The sequence below is a fragment of the Equus quagga genome, chromosome 19, assembly GCF_021613505.1.
Source record: "Equus quagga isolate Etosha38 chromosome 19, UCLA_HA_Equagga_1.0, whole genome shotgun sequence".
Taxonomy (NCBI): domain Eukaryota; kingdom Metazoa; phylum Chordata; class Mammalia; order Perissodactyla; family Equidae; genus Equus; species Equus quagga.
In genome coordinates this window covers 6,156,638-6,162,637 of record NC_060285.1, presented here as the reverse complement: position 1 = coordinate 6,162,637, position 6,000 = coordinate 6,156,638, and positions in this window count along the sequence as shown.

Genomic DNA, 6,000 nt, shown 5'->3' with positions numbered 1-6,000 from the left:
TCCTCCCTTATCTCCTTGAACACAAGGATGATTTTCCCATGTGTTTAAGTGGCTGATTAGATCAGTCTGTCATGAGGCTTTGTCGTGTAAGTCTTTTCTTTTTTCTTAATGGCATTTTCACTCCAAAGTGTTTTCCCTGCGCCTGGAAATTTTTCACTTCCCTGTGAAGAGTTAACTTGCATTTTTTTTTTTTACAAGACCCTAAATTCACCTCACTTGTGTCTTGTCCTATGAGCCCCCAAAGTCTATTAGATTAGGTTTGATCTTTGTTCAACAGACCAGAGTTCTGTGATGTGGCAGTGGCCCCCAAGGAGGGGTTTGTAGGAGGAGACTGTTGTCTTCCTGGACCATCCCTTCCAAAGCACATTGATGGTTCCCCTGGGTCCCCACAGCGGGCCTGCTCTCAACAGGACTGAGCGTAGGATACTACTCAGCATCATTGACCAGTAACACTTACTGCCCAAGAAATCGTTATGGTCCCTACTACTTGCACCCATTGCAGGAATCTGCTGCTCAAAGCCTTTGATGATAATCTGGAGACGGAAACCACGGGAAGTTGGGGCAAATATTTTTACACTTATGATATCCAACCGACAGCTCATTCCCTCAGGAATCAAGAAGAAACTCGGGGGTGATGGAGAGCTGCGTCCCACCCTCCAGGCTTGGAGGCCTCACAGCTGCATTTCCACCACATTTCCGTACGCCCAGGAGACTGTACCATTTCATAGTAATCGATAATGATGTTATAAATGGAAGTTATGCCTTCATGTGGAGAAATAAACAGCAGGAACTGATTAACCCCCAAGAAGTTAAGTACTGTTTTCCACCTTGTCTATTAATAAAGACAGAAGGAAGAGCAAGCACGTGACACAGACACATAATGCATCCAAACGAGAGCTGAGAATGTCCCTGGGAAATCTGTGAGGAGAGCTTTCTGACTGCTGTCCTTCTGGTGGCCTCCTAAAATGGAGACCAGACTCTCCTGAGCTGTCCTTAGGAGAAAAAAAGATTAAGTGAAAATAAATGAAGTATAAGTAGCTGTTTTGTAAAAGCTACTGCGGTTATTTTTTCCTTGCTAAAATAGATGCTTTCTCTCGCAGATATTTACCTTGACAGATGACGCAGCTGCTCATTTTAGCTCAATCAACCAGAAACTAAATTGCACATTTTAAACATTGTCACTGCAAATAACTGATTATCATTTGTAAACGGGGGGCCATTTTCGTCCCTATTTTAGGACTGTACGTGGGGAGAGACTATCTACGGGCTCCCTGTGGCCCTCCACATTTCCATTCCCCGTTAGCGCTATAATACACTATTAAGCTGTTAATTTTCTTTAATAGTTACCGGTTGTCTCCTTTCATGGAAACAGGAATCAAAATCCACTTATCTTGCTCCTGAACAAGATTCCGTAGTGTAGAATACTGGTGTTTAGAATTTTAATGAATCCTGCTCTCCAAACACTATACGCAGCAATCTCAGCAGAACGGGCCGCCCTCTGGAACAAAGCAGCAGTCAGAAGACGGCAATTTCATGTTTCACACACCTGGGCCACTCGCAAGCCCCCAACAATCACAAGTAATTCTCTTTGCTAAGAGCCAGGATCTTGCAACAGCTGGTAATTAGTGCTGTTCAGCATTTAATTCGCCTTTAGTTAGGTAACAGGCATTTATTGATTACCTGATAAGAACGGAGCCGTGCTAAGCACGGTAGGGACACGGTGATGAATGGGGCGCACTCTCTACTTACTGTCTACCTGCGGCTGAACATACCTGCTTTGGAGAAGAAACTTGAAAACAGGGACGAAATGTTTTCTCAACAAATGTAAACCAATACGCGATTAGAGGGAGTTACTACTCCTTCAGAATTCCAGGTTCTAATTCCTGGCACACTCATTCTAAGGAGAAAGGCACTTGTGCCACACCTTGTGCCATGGCAAGGATGGGACACAACAGACACTCATTGCCTGGGCTAAGGAAGGTTCTGGCCTTCTCCTCCTCTGAAAAGCCACGAGTGTGGTAGGGACCCAGGACAGAGGTGGCCAGCAGCCACTGACAACCAGTCTGTCTGCCATCCCTGGCAGCCCTCGGAATGTCTTCAGTAAACATGGAAGCCCAGGTACCAATGGGTGGCAGCGTCCATGAGCCAAGATTAATTCGTGACGGCCTCCTGGAAATTGAGTTTTAAGGCCAACCTGAGGGAGGTGGTGCACCTGAATTGGCAGCACTTAGAAACAGCAAGGAAGGCTCTCCAAGAGGGCAAAATGGCCCACCGAAGGTGGGGAAGAGGATGTTAGGCATGGAGGTCAGGGCCTCGGAGTGAGCAGGGTGGCCGGGCCAGAGAGGGCCCATGTGACGAGTCATCAACGATGTGCTCAGACTCTGGGACCGTTGAGATGAGCAGGTAAAGCTGAATTCAGCAGACAGTGGGAATGTCCGGATCACCAACACTGCCCTGACCATCTCTTATGAGCTAACTTCTTGACACCAAGGAAAGTGAGAGACATGGCCCTAGCCTCGGGAAGCGGACGGTCACTGGGTCTGGGATGTGTTCTGAAAGGCGCAGTAGCTGCCCCACCCCCAGCACAGTGGGAGTTGGAGGGAGACGCCAGGGGGTTCTTGGAGTAGACCATGAAATCAAAGCCTAAATCAGTGTGACACGGGTTAAGTCAGGGAATGGCAATCCAGGCCAAGGGAACAGCCTGAGTGGAGCCCAGAGCAGAGTGAGATGGGCTCCAAGCTACCAACTGTATTTGGGTTAAAAATATTTTTTCTGAAAATTGTATGTCCTATGGATTGTAAAGGGGAGAACTAAGAGGAACAATAGGAAAAAAAAGATTTGAACCAACTCCTTTAAGTTTTTTGAGGATGGGTAAGACCGGAGAGTCTTGTTGGCCCTGCTGGGACTGCTCCTGCAGAGACAGCCTCCTTTGCAATATTTTAAGACTTCCGTTCCCAGCTGGTGCCCGTATTCCCACCCCGGGTATATGTAAAGACGACATCTTTAAAGAGGGTAAGATGCATTTTCTGGTTGGTTTTTCTATTTTAAACACATTTAACATTCTCTAGTTTTTAAAGAACGCCTTTAATAGAGCACAGACTCCTTCGTCAACGGTGAGGGGACAGATTTAGGGGCTGCAGCTCAGACATGCGGTGCCAACTAGCTCACAGGGATCCAAGTGTGAGAATCAAATTGTCATTTGATGTCTAGATTTGGCAAAAGCTCAGCACGCCTTGGAGATGGTGGTTGTGGGCCCAAGCTGTGTGACAGGTGCTTCTGGAACTCATTCTCTTTGCCCTTCCTGGCAAAGTCCATCACCGGCTGAAAACTCACGGCCTCCCGCACTCATCAGAGCCTCTCCAGCCGAGGCTGACAGTCTGACCTCTGAAGAGTCAGAATCTTCACGCTGGCTGAATTTCAAGACCCCTGGTCTGAGACTTCTTCACTAGATGAAAAGGGGCTTCCTCTGTGGTCCCACTAAGAGGGGCAGAGCTGCAGTGAGAACCGGGGGCCTGGCTCATTTTAGGGTACCCCGTTTCTTCCAACCCGGCACACCCCTCTCTGGCCCCTGTCCTATCGACATCCCACTGTTTCCAGCCACAGCTCACACCCTGGTTCTTACATGAAGCAGTTTCCCTGCTCTCCTCGCTTTGACCCTCCGCAGTGCTGGCTCTCTGCACCACTCCTTTTGTGTCCACTTGTCGCAGAGGTGTGCATTTCACTGGGCCCCAGCAGTGTTCCACTGGAGACACTAGGAAGCTTGCTGAGTCATATACTGGAGACTTTAACAAGCAGAAGAAATCTTACAGACTGACTAGCGCAAACTAGCCATTTGACAGACACAGAGACTAAGGCTCAGAGACGGCAGGTGGCTTGCCTGGTCACACAGCCAACCAAAGACAAAACCAGGACTTTAGAACCCAGGTCCTCGGATCCCCTACAGGCCTCTTTTCACATGTGTCTGGGTAACAAATGAGAACAGTCCCGAGGGAACAGAACAGCGGGGAGCTACACTTGAAGGGGAAAGTTGTGGAAAATGTGTCTCCTGGACCCAGCACAAGGCACTACTGAGCAGATGCTCATAAACGCAGAGGACAGAGACGGAGGGAGAGGATGAGCATGCCCAGTGAAGGATGTGGGGGGTTCTCATGGGCACCCTGTGGCTGGGCTTTGGGATACAGGAGATGGCACCAGAAACAGCCTATCCCACAGTTACGCCTCAATCTGGGAAGCCAGCGACTGTCAGGAAGGGCGTTCCAGAGGAGGGGAAGGGCACGACCAGGGCACAGTAAGAATGAGAGGTGTGGAAGGAGGGGCGGAGGCAGAGTGGTCCCTGCCTGGGTCTTGCTGGGAAGGTACAGCCTCCAAGGGCACACAAGGAAGCTCCAGGGTAGATGGTTTTCAGAAAAAACGAAACCCACTCTAACAAGGAAAGGCACCACTCATTCAGCAATTATCAGGCGCTAATTACACGCCAAATTCCGAGGAGGAAAAGGCTGACACAGCTCGGCCCTGCTTTCAGGATGTCACTATCCGCAGGGAGACAAGTGCAGAGCAGGGAGGCAGGCTGGATAAGAGACGGAAGCAGGGGAGGCCTGGGAGCAGAGTGGGGATTTCACCAGGTCAAGGCAGGGCTGGGCGTCCCAGGCAAGGGGGCCAGAGGTGAGGGCAGCCTTGGGCTGAAGCTAGGGCGGGGCCTGAAGAAGTGGCTGGAGAGCAACGGGATGGCTGTCTCCGGAGGTGGTGAGCTTGCCAGGGACTGGAGGTCCAGCTGCCAGGATGTCAGAGGGCATTCCTCGGCTGGCTAAGGCTGGACCATCTGGCCAACGTGCCATCCCAGTCCGAAAATGCTCGTCCTACAACAAAGAGTGGAAGATGCTGCTGCACGCTACAAACAGCAGCAACCCCACTCAGAAAGGCGGTGAAACTACACCATCCTTGGGACCTCCCGGGACAGGGCCTTCAAGTCTTGCCTGTATCCCATGCTGAGGGCGACATCAGGGACCGAGGACCTCTCAGCTGTGCACTGAGGAAGTCGGCCACTAGGGGACACGTGCCAGCAGCGCTGGGTAGAGACGACATATCTGTGAATTTTATTTATGCTTTCAAAGCCACTTCACTCTTGTTGTTACAAGCATCCTATGAAGTGAGCAGGATAAAGATCATCTCCATTGTGTAAACTATGACACTGGACGGGAGAAATTAAGTGACTTACCTCCTTAGGTGGGAGGGCCACCGAACCTGTGCTAGGAAGGCATTCCCGGTCCTCTCTCGGAGGAAGAAACTGGGCACATGGAGGGAAACAAATGACATGCTCAACTGGTACAGACGTCAGAGCCAGGAAGAGAGCACTGTGTGGACCCAGTCTGGTGAGGAACTGTAGCTGAACACTACTGTTTGCAAGTAAAACTCCAGGCTGGTCCCCAGAATAATTTCTGGAATCTTACTGGTCTGTGAAGTCAAAAGGCCAGGCAACCGCAGGCGCACGGGAAGACCTGGCATTTGGGAATCCTGCAGCAGTTGTCATGACACTAGCAATGGGCCCGAGCCTCTCTCACCTTCTCTGTCTGTCCAAGCATTCCTCGCCCTCCTGGCACCCCTCAAATCCACTTGCCCCCCGATGCTGTTCCACCCGGGCACCCCATTCTCCAAACAGGCCCTCCTCGTAGGTGGCAGAGCACCTTTTGCCTTGAGTGAGTTTCCCCTGGTCTCAGCTCCGTGTGCACAGGCAGGGACCGCCGATCAAACTCAGTCCCAGCACACATGGCCCGTGAGCACTTGGAAGCAGGCTGTTGGGTCAGAGGGCACCTTGGACATGTCCTAACGCAGCCCCCTCCCCTCCCCTTGAGGAGTGAGTGAATCAAGCAGCCAGGAAAGTTTCTTTCGCCCCACCCCTCCCCAGCAATCCAGGCACAGCGCCACAGCGGGGGGGGCTTTTAAAAGCGCAAACCAGGCAGCATTCCTCTTATTAAAGCCTCCTGTAGTTCCTATTTCTTAGGA